General features: G+C 29.9%; 2 pseudogenes; one reads left to right on the forward strand and one right to left on the reverse strand.

The window, feature by feature from the left end:
- Positions 1–31: 31 nt before the first annotated feature.
- LOC113870463 lies at positions 32–3226 on the forward strand (annotated as a pseudogene).
- Positions 3227–3854: 628 nt separating this feature from the next.
- LOC113868806 lies at positions 3855–10822 on the reverse strand (annotated as a pseudogene).
- Between the last annotated feature and the right edge of the window lie 3698 nt (positions 10823–14520).

The raw sequence follows: 14520 nt of genomic DNA on the forward strand, positions 1-14520 counted from the left end.
ATCAAATTTTAAGCATATTTATTTTCCTCTTATGCAGAATGCATTTCTTGAATTTGCAAAGGTATTGAAAGCCAAAGAACAGGTGGTAGCAGGTAAGATATATTATCTTACCCTGGAAGCAATTGATGCTGGAAAGAAGAAGATATATGAAGCCAAAATTTGGGTGAAGCCATGGATGAACTTCAAGCAATTGCAGGAATTCAAGTGTGCTCATGTCATCCCTCCCTTTAGGAGTTCAAATCTTGGTGTTAAGCAAGGTAACTTTTTGCTTAAATCTACTCATGAATTTCCATGTAGAACATTCTTTTCTTCACCCCTTTCCTGCACCCTGTTTCCCCAATTCTATGTTGAATTTAGATTTACTTTTAGGTAGCACAGAAGTTATTTTTTTTAATCTGTACAATGTGCAGAATTTTATCTCAGATGTTAGCAATTTCATTGTTAGGTAGGAAATGAAAATGGTAAGGTCTGTTGTGTTATAGTTTCCTTTGTGATATATGAACTGGACTGCATGGTGTCCGCTAAAGGTTGCAAAAATATTATGGATAGAAACAGCAGTCCATTTTAGCATGGAGTTTATTCTTTTAACAATTGATAATAGATAAACATAGCCATAACTTGTATACCTGGAGGTTTTTATAATTTTCTGTCGTATCATTTGGAGTTGTTATCAGTGGATTTGGCAATGTTTGAACTTATTTTGTCCCTCTTGTAAGTACTTGAATTCATCCAACTAAACAAACAATTCACCCCCCAGTTGGCTAAAAAAATAAAACAGAGAAAATTTAAATATCTTTACTGGAGAAATAATTTTTAGCTTCATCTGACAAGTTAACTTTATAGTTACTGGAACTTGAATTACTACTAATAGTTATATAATGGTCTAAAATTAATCAAGACCATCTGTTTTTACTGTATAAATAATTAAGCCATCATTTGGTTGATGAAAAGAAAATGAAAAGGGTGAAAATAGGTAGATAGAAAATGGCAAAAAAACGATTAGAATTTTACATTGTTTTGTATTGAGAGAAAAAGAAAGAAAATGAACAAAGCCAAAGTCAATTTCTCTCTTTTCTTGTTTGGATAAATAGAAAAAGGTAATAGAGAAATTATTAGTTCATGTAAAAGACAAATATGACCCTGCATATAGTTGAAAATGAAGAACAGAAAAAACACAAAACAAAACTCATGAGACCCATGCTTGGTATTAATTTTCATATTAAGTATGCACTTGCAGGCTGCAATCGCTAAGCTACAAGGGAGATGAAAGGTAGTACTGTCATAGCAAGAAAATTAAGGGGGTGTTTAGTTTGAGATGTATTCATTTTTTGTTTTGACTTTTAATTATAAAATTATTATTTTGTTTAATTTAAATTTGATTCTTATTTGTATTCCTGTACAAATCTTTGAAAACAGGAAACAAAGCAAAAACAAGGTGGCATTTTTTGTCATTAAATGTGGAAAAAAAATAAAATTCTCATACCAAATGGTCCTGAAGGTATCTCTCCCGTTGTTTCTGTGTAAATTGCAAAGAATGAAAAACTTCACAGTATCCACACTTGTTTTATCTGTCACCCATTTTTTCTGCTTCACCAAACTAAACAAATTCTCTTCTCCTCACTTTCTCTCTTTCCAAATTCTTTCTTTTTTCTGTCTTCTTTACTCTACATAGTGCAAATATGAACTCTATCCGTAGTGGAGTCAATAGCTTTGGATTCAGTTGCAGTTTACCCTAGGCTGCTTGTAACATAGCACTTGCGAGGGAAAGCCCTTATCAAAGGGTAATTGAGATGAGCTTGAAAGACCCTTTTCCAGCTGGGGAAGCTTTAGTTGGAGTTCTCTTCTCTAGATGATTCTGTTTTCAAAGGCTGATGAGGAGGAAAGCAAGGGTATGGAACAAAGGGTTCCTACGTGGCACTTCTTTTTGGATCAAAGAGAAGAGAAAATTGCTGTCTGTTAGTGGAAGTTTGATGAATTTCTGGAACAGTTGTTTCTATTCCTTGGCATTATTAAATGCAAAGTTTGTTCGTGACTACATGAATATTTTTTATTGCTTCAGATTAAAGTGATCTCTTGGTTTCAACTTCTCTTGCAAAATAAACTCATTGCTTGAAACCTTCAAATGTTTTTCCTGTGTTTTCAATATCCTGTGCAATGGAAAAGAACTTCCCACTTAGTTTACAAACTTCGGGTTTGTGGCTCCTTATTACCTCTCCCCCGCACATGCTTGAGTTTGGTGTCATGAACAAAAGGCTCAGCACCTCTTGTCAGCAGTTGATAAGAAACTAGAGGGCATTGTATTTTCTCCCCCCTTGAGCTGACAGTAAGTTCTCTTTATTGGACTAGTTATATAGCAAGGACTGACTATGTGACGTTTTGGCTATAAAGCTCTCAAGAGGTAGTTGAATTTTACCTTATATTGTTGCAGGAGTTGAGCAATGATTTTATAGTGCAAATTCGTCATTTTCATTCTTCACCTCTACCATAATTTCTGGGTCATTTAAAGATATGCTGAGAGAAGTGATACTCCATCACCCCTCCAAAACTTTCTAAATTTCAACTGTACATACACATAATAACTTATTATTAAGTATGTATTGCACCATCAAGTTTTTGTTTGATTCTCTGCCCCTGCTTGTGCTGATTTTGACTGCACAGTTGTTTCTCCTAGCTTCTCCCTCTTTCTTTTATTTCTTAAATTGTTATTTTCCATTTAAATATCAACTATTGTTTCTAACAAGTGTACCGCTTTTAATTCAGAGGGACCCAAATTAGGATGGCATGAAGCAGCAATTCATGCTCCTGAGGTCAGGGATGCTGCAAATTATGCTGTCAAGTCCATTGCACAGAGGTCCAACTCTGTCTCCTTATGAACTTCTGGAGATTGTTCTAGCCAAGACCAAGGTGAGCAGTTCTATTATTAATTTCTGTTAATAGCATGCTTTCTGTATCTGAGTATTCAATCTCCATTTATTGTACACTTCTGCCCCTTTAATAATTGTTTCTTCCCCTCCTTTCTAGGTACTTATTTCTATTGCTTTTTATGCTTATTTATCTTCTCAATTTACATTCTTTGGTAAAAATGCAGGTCATCAATGATTATGTCAAATTTAACTTGCTTCGGAGGGTAAGCAGGGGAATCAAAGAAGAGAGATTCAAGGTTGAAGTAAAGAAGAAACTAGGAGGAAAGTTTTATGTGAGCTGGATGGAAAAAGATCATTCCTGAGTTGATCAACTAACTGTATTTATTGATGCCAGTGGAGTGATGCTGTATGAAAAATTTACTTTTAGTTTGAACGTGTTACTGTTATGTGCATTGCTCTGAATGTTGTAAAGGGTAGGTAATACGTATACGAACTATTTGAGATACATATGCTACATACCTTTCATGTTTTATCTGTAAATAGTGAGTATATAATTAGTTTGTCTTGTAAATCCATTCTGTTTTAGTGTTCTTGTTTGTATACATGCTTTGTGTTTCTTTTGGTAAAATACCTTTACTACGTTTGTGAAAAGATAACCGATGCGTCGTTGACTAGTTGATGGAGCATGCATATACTCTCACCTGCTATTTCATTTGTCGAGAAATTTTTTATGAGCATAGAACTAACAGTGCATTCATAATCAATCAAAGTATTACAATACATTAGAAGAGAGACAACATGGAAAAATTATGAGAAGGGATTGTTTTGTGTCTAAAGAATGAGTAGTTAAGTTGGTGCTCATATTAGAATTGCAATTCTTTTTCTCAAAGGGGACTTAACAATCGACAAGTAATGCTTAATATAGCATCTGATGTTCATTAAGGTAAACCATTAGCTTCCTTCCACCGAAAAGTAAAAAGTATATAGATTGTGATTTGAATTATAGTTACATAAACAGAGTGATAGCAACAAGGAAAATTTGTGAATGGAATAAAAAGCAACATTATAGGAAAAATTAAATCTCAGCACGCACACGTTTGTACAAGTGTGAGGGAAGCCTAGGAGAGGGCACAGCCTGCAATGGGGTTCTCATGAATGTGACCAATCCAGGGCTCTCTCCCAAGTCAATCTCCTCAGCCTTCATTCCTTCAGGTGGGATCCAACAGAAATGGAAGTAGCCTATAATCATGACCCTTCATGTCCACATCCTCCTCAAGAAATATCTCGGGTCGGAACTCCAATGGATCCTTCCACACGGCCGGGTCACGGGCTACAGCCCATACATTTACATGCACATTTGATCCTTCAGGAATATCGTAGCCTCCAACTTTCACATTGGCATTTGCACGATGTGGGAGCATAGAGGGGTTGGTGGGTGAAGCCTCAGTGCCTCCTTTGCCACATATTGTAGATATGGCAGACTCAAAATGTCGTTTTCAGTCATTATCCTTTCAAACCCAACCACACGGTCTAGCTCCTCTTGGGCCTTCTGTTGCACTCTCGGATTTCTTATCAACTCAGCCATGCCCCACTCTACTGAAATTGCTGTTGTGTCCATCCCAGCTGTGATCATGTCCTATCCAATGAAAAACAATCAACTTTATCAATTCTTTTTTCAAACACCAAAGTTTTAAGAACAAAAATGTTTTTCTAATTTTAAGAATACAACTTACCCAAAGGAGATCAATGATGGTGTCTTCACTAAGGTCATATTTTTCTTGCAAAATGAGGAGGGCATCTACAAAATATTGCTTTGCATCACCAGATTTCTTGCGTGCCTGAGTGTGCTCTTCCATGATGGCTCTCGTGAGTCTGTCACGGCGAGCTCCATGCTTTGCAAAAGCCTCTTCTTCTAGTGGGAACATCCAACGCAGCCATGGGATGTGTTCTGCCATAGCTAGAGATGCTCCTAGTTTTAACCCATTTTCCACAATAGCCTTGAATTCTACTCCTTGTTCATCCATCACCCCTTCTGAGTTCACAAATCTTTTTCCAAATGCCAATCTTGTGATGTTGTTGAATGCAACGGCCCCCACGTACCTCTTCACCAACACACCTTTCCCCAAATTTTCTGTTCAAAATTTTACCATTGCATATTTGCTATATTAGAATACTCCTATTGATTCTTTAAATTTATTGAAATAAAAATGCAGTTTTTATCCCATGTAACATTTTTTTCCGTGAAGATGACTTCATGATTACAAAATACAAATTATATACTGCCCATTAAAGATGGAAATAGGTCAGGTCAAACCAGACTTTACTCTAAACAGGCCTGACCTGTAACATAATTATTAGGCGTGAGCCTACCTTATTACCTGTTAAAAACTTTATTTTAGGCCTGACCTAGCCTGAAGCATGTTAAAAAAGTTTATTATAAAAAAAATTAATATTAAATAAAAATATAAATATTTTATTATCAAATTAGTTTATAAATTTTTTAATTTCTATTTATGTTATTAATAATTATTAAATAATTAAAATAATATTTATATAATTTTATAAATAAATTTTAAAATATTATTTAAGTATTAATTATAAATATTTTATATTAATTAAATTTATATTTATATTTTTCTTGATTTATTTTTTAAAAATTATATAAATAGTAAATATTTTATTTTTATTTTAAAAACATATTTTGTTTGTTTAAAAACATCTTATATTCAACAAATAAAGTTATAATAAATACATAAAATTAATAATAAAAAATAATATTCACATAATTTGTTGAATCAATTAAAAAAAATTGTTATATTTTAAAAATAAATAAATTTAACTTAATGCAATATATATATATATATATATATATATATTATAATGACAATAATAATAATTATTAAATTAATAAAATAATTACAAAATATTTAGCTTTATTTGTTTCATTAATTTGTTATTTTAAATTAACAAATAAATATAAAATTAACTACATTATAATATTAATGTAATATAAAAAATATTATTGATACAATAAATTAAAACATATACTTATATATTACATATAAATTGATAAATTAACTAATAATTTAATTAAAACACGTGCAAGTTACAAAAATATATATTATTATATAATTTATTTATAATTATATTATTTACTACATAGTCTGATTATATATATATATATATATATATATATATATATTAATATATATTATAATAAATTTTTTATTTTATTTTCTTATAATTTTTTATAAATATTTTCTTTCGAATAAAATATAATTTATATTTAAGCAATTTCTATTTATTATAAATATAAAAATTATAATATAATATATTAATATAATAATTAAATATTAATAATAATAAAATAAAAAATACGAAAAATTTATTAAAAGAATATTAATATTTTATTTTTAAATTTTAATTCATTTAGTTTTGATCGTTTCTTATTCTTCTTCAGCTTGTTTAAATATAACAAATATAATAATTTATAATTAAATAAATTTATTTTTTAAATACATGTAATCGTGTATAAATATTTGTAGTTTCAAATATAATATAATTTTTATTTATTATAAATAAAAAATTATAACATAATATATTAATATAATAATTAAATATTAATAATAATAAAATTAAGAATATAAAAAATAAACTAATATAATATTATTATTTTATTTTTAAATATTAGTTTCTTTAATTTTGATTGCGTTCTAATCTTATTCGGAGGCTTTGCTGCTCTTTAGCTTGTTTAAACAAATATAATAATTTATCTTATACTTATATTCAAAGTAACTATAGATAATAATAAAACAAGAATAAAAAATAAGTACGATAACAGCTTTGCCTTGTGCTAGGTTTGTGATTTGTTGTAATGTAGTGAATACAATCAATGAAATTTTTTATTATAAATTTTATACCAATAAAATTGCTTAAGAAAAGATAAAAAAATAAAATAAAATTTGTATAATATTAAAAATTTATAATGATTGTTATTATTGGATAATATTAATAAAAATATAATTATTTTATTATCAAATTAGTTTACATATATTCAAATTTTTATTTGTGTTATTGATAATTATTAAATAATTGTAATATTTTTATACAATTTTTTAAATAATATTTAAAATATTATTTCAGCATTAATTATAAATATTTTTATATTATAAAATTTTTATATTTTTATTTTCCCAATTTAATTTTATAAAATTATTAAATAGTTTAATTATTTTTATGATAATTATATTTTGTTTGTATAAAGACATCTTATATTCAATAAATAAAATCACAGTAAACACATAAAATTGATAATAAAAAATAACACTTATAAAATTTATTGAATCAGCTAAAAAATTATTATATTTTAAAAAGTAAATAAATATCGTCATTATAAAAATTGTAGATAAAAAATTTTTATATTATAAAATTCATAGATGCAGAAAAATAACATATGAGTATAGGAAGAATTATTAAAATTTATATTTAATTTAAAATAACTTATATTTTTATATTTTTATCTTAATTAAAAAATATGAGATAAAACTTAATATACTATATACTATATATATATATATATATAATGACAACAATAATAATAATTAAATTAAAAAAATAATTACAAAATATTTAATTTTATTTGTTTCATTAATTTATTATTTTAAATTAACAAATAAATGTAAAATTTACTACACTATAACATTAATGTAATGTACAAAATATTACTGATACAATAAATTAAAACACATACTTATATATTACATATAAATTGATAAATTAACTAATAATTTAATTAAAACACATGCAAGTTACAAAAATATATATTATTATATAATTTATTTATAATTATATTATTTGCTACATGGTCTGATTATATATATATATATATATTAATATATATTATAGTAAGTTTTTTATTTTATTTGTTATTATTTTTTTTTATAAATTTTTACTTTCAAATAAAATATAATTTAGATTTAAGCAATTTTCATTTATTATAAATAAAAATAATTATAACATAATATATTAATATAATAATTAAATAATTAAATTAATAATAATAATAAAATTAAGAGTATAAAAAATATGTTAATATAATTTTATTATTTTATTTTTAAATTTTGTTTTGTTTAATTTTGATTACCTTTTATTCCTGTTCAAAGACTTGACTATTCTTTAAATTGTTTAAATATAATAAATATAATAATTTATTATTAAATAAATTTATTATTTAAAAAGTGTAATCATATATAAATATTTTTAATTTTTAATAGAATATAATTTTTGTTTATTATAATTATAAATAAATAAAATTATAACATAATATATTAATTTAATAATAATAGAATTAAAAATATAAAAAATATATTATTAAATAACTTATTATTTAAATATATTTTAACAGGTCTATTTTTAAATTATATAATATATATATATATATATATATATATATTTAAACAGACCAGCTTGTCAGGTTTAACAGACTTTATAAATAGCTCATACCTGACTTATTTATTTAAACAGGCCTTAAAAAAAGCCTAAGTCAAATTTTTTTATTAAAAAAGTCAAGTCAACCTGGCCTGTTTCCATCATAGTGCCATATAGCGTTACTAATTTGAACCGATTTCATGTACAAGTCTTACAACTTAAAACAAAAAAATTGTGAAATCATATAAAGTTTATGAGAAATTATCCTTCCGTGTGTTACTAAAGCACCGAAAAATTAGGTAGACCAACTTAAATTGGTGCACAGTTTAAGGGAGACGAAAGGAAAAAGACATTGAAGTTGCTTGAACATATAATAAGCAAGTCATGCATCATCATCGTAATGCAACCAACTTTACCCAACCACTAGATTAATTGTTAGATAAAATAAAAATAGGAAAAGTTGCTGTATCTTATTATTAAAACATGTTAAAATTTAGCTAAGCCAAAACATTTTATAGAAGTTTTGATTTTATCCGACTAATTGATCAACATTATTTCATACTGCTAAATTTGCTTGAAAATTTTACCTACGTTCCATTACCAAATAAATGTTATCATAGAAGTGAAAGACGCCCAAAGTCTCAAATTGCATCAATTGCTGTCTCTTTTTGGTCGGTCACTTAAGACTTTACTTAATTTGTAGCTCAATTGTTACTAAACCCCCAACCAATTCACACAACTAGAGGGTGCCCCAAAAATTATAACTATATTTTAAGAGGGAGGATTTATTTATTTATTTGAAAGTCAATTAGCAATTAGAGCTAAATCTTTTATTCTATTTTCCCACTTGCTTCACTCGGTTGTGGACCTATAAGTCTATTTCCTATTTCTTTTCTCTTTTTTACATTATATCTATGAATATGAATAAATAAATATAAATAAAATAATCAATAGATAAAAGGAAAACCACACGATGATTCAAAAGCCCGTTTGACGAAGTTGGCAAAATAGTTGCTCTGCCATGTCTTTTATTCATCCATATTTGACTACGCTGACAGTGATGTCCAAACGGGATTCCCATTATATGCTTATTATATATATTAAAATTTTAATTAACAATATTTACTCGTTACTCTATATGATAGTTAATATATATGTACAGACTCTGCATTTTTTTTAAAATTAAAAAGTATAAATATCATGTAAAAATTCAAAGTGTAAATATTAAAATCCAAATAAAAATAAAGAAAATAATTTTAAAATAAAAAAGAACGTTTTGTAGTTCTGGTGCACAAATACCCAAGTCAAAATGTAACGTCAATTTCAACATACATACCCAACAGACTTAATGACAAAGCTTTTAATTGTAAATACAAAATTATTTTAAATAAAATCTTCTACTTAATTACACATATAAATCAATATTTTCCAAAATAATAATAATAATAATAATTCTAATGTATATATGAGTATCTTCCTTGTATGTAATAAAAGAAGAAAATTACATAATTATTTTCCATCACAAATATTAATGATTTTGAATAAATTCCTATATTTACATATATAATTAATACTTCTTGAACATATACTTTTGCTAATTTATATAGGAATATCTGCCTGAAATGCTAATAAAAGAATTGCATTATTGACATAAATTAATTTCCATGACAAATTTATTTTTAAATATGATTTTTTTTATCTCTAATCAGAAAATGTTATCTTCTTCTTTTCATTTAAAAATAATTATATCCACCAAACAAAAAAAAATCAATAAAATATAAAAAAAGATAAAATATGAAATGATAAATGCAAAAATGAATGAAAAATTTTGAATACAGATCCGTCGTTTCTTTGTGATTAATGTTATTCAATTATTAATGCGTTATTTTTCAGACAGAGAAGGAAACGTACGACGAAACACGATTCCTCACAAAACACCATAGAAACCTAACAATAACTCAAACGAGGCATGGTGTTGTTCATTCAGAAAAGAAAAGGAACACAATTAAAACTCAAGCCAAACAGTAAAGAACGTACCAGTATTGGTGCAGTCCATGAAAATGGATTCAACCATGGTGGTGACTTCATCTTCCCTAATAGGCCTCAAAGCATCAAGACGCTTGGCTGAGAAAAGCTCGAGCATGCACACCTTCCTCACCTTCACGTAGTGCGGCCCATAATCAGCCCAAATCAGATCCTTCCCGTCTCTGCTGAACTTCGCCGCCGAGCGGCTCCGGTGGCGGTCGGCCAGATGCTGATCTTGTCCTTCAAAACCTCTCTGGCCAACTCCCAGCTGAAAACGATGACGTTTAGCATCGAACCAATCCAGACCGATATGATGGATCCGTATCACCTTATGACTGCGCCCACTCGGCGTAGCAGCGGAACCGAACGGGCTTTATGTCGTAGAGGTTACCGACAACCGGCCAAGGGCGTGGACCCGGAGGGAGCTTGAACCTTAGCCTTCGATACAGCGTGTAACACAGGAAAAGGGTTATGAGTGAGATTGGAATTATGAGAAACAGAGCCATTTATTGAAATTGATGTTACTTTTCGGTGGTGATGACACTGTGTGTCTGAGAATAGTTGGAGGCAGGTTGATATTCATATATATTAGCAAAATAGAAGGTGAAAATTGGATATACGGGTAATAAACGTTTCCTTCAATATATTGTAAATGGCTAGCATCTATTCAATTTTTCTTTTTCTGTTTTTTTATTTTATTTTATTTTATTTTTATTTCTGTGGGTATAACAAAAAGTACCACTAATTGACTTGAGGTTACCAACCACGTAGCAAAATAGAGTAATGAATGAATAAAGCATGGGAAATTAAATTCCTTATTTATAATAATGAGGTGGGCTGAGCAGTTCTAATCGTTTTGACTTTAGGACGAAATTGAAGTCATTACAAAAATGTTTTTAGAAACTTCAACAAGTGTCTACATTTAGAGATAAAAAAAAATGAAATATAAAAAGCAAAATAATAAATTTGGTGAATGAAATGATTTGATGTAAAAGAAAGGAAAGAGGAGTTTTAATGATTAAAGTGTTTATAAATTAGAGGTGCAAGTATTGTTACGTCTAACATTAAAAAATTAACAATCTTTTTATAACATTTGTTTGATAAGTTCTAAAACAGTAAAAAAAAAGACATTTTCATTTTTGTACGTACAAATAGTTATTATTTACAACGGAGTATAGGTGAATGGGACAATTGAGTTGATAAAACAGAGTTAGACATTGTTGTTTAAATCGCGATTAAGATTGTAGGATTGCACAATTTTACTACTCTAAACGACCCTCCCGATCTTAATCGCAATGGAGATCGCAAATGTGGAAGATTGACTTAGATCCCGATCTTTTTCATAGAATCATAGGATCGGAGATCCGATCCAATCCTAAGCGCAGCTTTCTGGAGCTGATTCTGCCCTTGGAGCTTTTTGGTTGGGCTTTTATGGGTTTAGATACCCAAACAAGTAACAAAAACCGGATACAGGTAGAGGAGGGAGCAAATCCCAATCGATGACATCAAGAAAGGAGGGTGACGCGTGAGAAAATACGACAAAGAAGAGGGCGACGCGTGAGCACTCTGATGAAGGAGCGGTCAGCGGGTTTCAGCTGATCTGACAAAGGCGACTACAATGATAGGATTGATTGGAGGTCAAACTTTGGTGGCGACATCGAAACAGTGGCGGCGGCGCTAGAACAGGATGGTGAAATGTAAAAAACCAGAGATGAAACAGTTAAAAAATTGGCATCGGTAAACAGTGAGTCCATTGAAAAAAGAACAAATTAGAAATGTCTCTTTAGGCTTTAGATATTATGTTGAAAGAAAAAATATTGAATTCATATATTTTAAGGTATAATGAAGTTATTCAAATTTATAAAAAAGAGTATATATTTAAAAAATATGTAAATATATAGTTAATATGTTTATAAAATTCTAATAGATTCTAATATATATAAAGACAAATAGTATTTTGATGAAATTCAAAATGGTGAGCATGAGCTCTTTCAAAGGAAAAATCAAAGCTGAGACTCTCCAGAATTAGTATTCTTTGTCTAACAACTAGGAAACAAATGAATGTGGCATTTAAACCTATTCTTTAAAAAATTTGTGTTAGTATTCTTAGATAACATTTTGTTGTATAGCTTGGATTGGCAGTCCAATTTATTTCACTTGTTCAAGATGTTGAATCCAATTGTCTGTAGAATAGACTGGGCACATCATTTCTCAAGGAGTAGACATGGATAACAAATTGGCCAACTCAGCAGCAGGTAAGTAACTCTCACCCCAACACGTTTCTTTTTCTTACATCTATACACTTCTCATATTCTTGGCTTCCCACAGGCTGATCCATATCTTGTATTACTTCATGATCCACACTACTCATATTCAATACTCTATCTCAATTCAACAATAATTACAGAGTATAAGGGACTTGAACATGTCTCACAGTTCAATCAGTGGAAGAGACTGTTGAAAAGTCAAGAACGGTGTCCCATTTTCGGTACTTAACATTCGGTTGAATGTTAGCGTTTTCGGTGCCTAACTTTGGTTGAAAAATTAGCAAATTGTGATGTTTTGTTGCCTATAAATACGAAGCTCTTCCATCTATTATTCGCATCCCATTTCTGAGAGAAATAGAGAGCAAATAAGAGAAAGAAAACGAGAGAAAATAGTTTAACTTTTGGGTATAATTGGGTTATGAGTTGTGAATGGTTGTGAGTATTTTTAAGTGTTATGTAAACACTGAGTGTATTTCCTTTTTTTTCAGTAATATATCTGCAGCAGTCCAGAGACGTAGGCATTATTGGCTGAACTCCATTATCAATTTTGTGTGTGCAAATATTCCGCATTTATTTTTCACTTCCACAAATCTGACGTTACAAGAAAATTCGGCGTAATTTTCTCAACAACTGGTATCAGAGCTGGTTCGAAATTCTGCAATTTTTTGTGAGAAATTGTCAGAAACGATTCTGAGGAGAAGTCAGATTTGAGTGGGAGTGATGGCCACAGATGAAGGAAAGGTGAAAATTGAAAATTTTGATGGTACAAACTTTGGCTTTTGAAAGATGCAGATCAAGGATTATTTGTATCAGAAAAAGCTGTATCAACCTCTCACAGGAGCAAAGCCAGAGGGCATGAAAGAGGACAAATGGAATCTTCTCGATTGACAAGCCCTTGGAGTCATCCGATTGACGTTATCTCGTAATGTTGCTTTCAACATTGCAAAAGAAAAGACCACGGCGGATCTTATGAAGGCTCTTTCTGACATGTATGAAAAGCCGTCTGCTTCAAATAAAGTTTATTTGATGAAGCGGTTATTCAACCTTCGGATGACAGAAGGCGCATCAGTAGCGCACCACATAAATGAGCTCAATACAGTCCTAACCCAATTGAGTTCAGTTGAGATTGAATTTGATGATCAGGTACGAGCATTGGCACTTTTGTCCTCTCTACCAGAAAGTTGGAAGACTACTGTCACAACTGTGAGTAGTTCGATGGGAGACACTAAGTTAAAATTCAATGACGTTCGTGATCTGATTCTCAATGAAGAAATCCGACGAAGAGAGTCAGGAGAATCATCAACCTCTTCAGTATTGCATACAGAGTCAAGAGGAAGAAATTCAATCAAAGGAAATGGACGTGGTAAATTAAAGGACAGGAGGTCCAAATCTAGAAGTCATCATAGTTCTCACAAATCGAAGGCAATCGAGTGTTGGAATTGTGGGAAGTCCGAGTACTACAAGAATCAGTGTAAGAGTGCACGAAAGAATCAGGAGGCGAAAGACGAGGCAAATGTTGCTTCCACCTTTGGAGGAGATAATGCGTTGATATGTTCTTTAGAGAGTAAGGAAGAGTCTTGGGTGTTAGACTCTGGAGCATCTTTTCATGCCACTTCGCAGAGAGAATTCTTCAAGAACTATGTTCCTGGAAACCTTGGTAAAGTTTACCTTGGTAACGACCAATCATGTGAGATTGTGAGTAAAGGTGTAGTGAAGGTTAAGTTGAACGGGTCTGTATGGGAATTGAAAAATGTCAAACATATTCCCGACCTGACAAAGAACTTAATCTCAGTAAGCCAGTTAGCCAGTGAAGGCTACACAACAGTCTTCCACTGTAATAACTAGAAGATTTCAAAGGGTGCAATGGTAATTGCTCGTGGCAAAAATAGTAGTACTCTTTATAAGACAGCAGGAGCATGTCATCTGATTGCAATTGC

This window comes from Abrus precatorius, unplaced genomic scaffold (assembly GCF_003935025.1).
Source record: "Abrus precatorius isolate BTA unplaced genomic scaffold, Abrus_2018 Scaffold6, whole genome shotgun sequence".
Taxonomy (NCBI): domain Eukaryota; kingdom Viridiplantae; phylum Streptophyta; class Magnoliopsida; order Fabales; family Fabaceae; genus Abrus; species Abrus precatorius.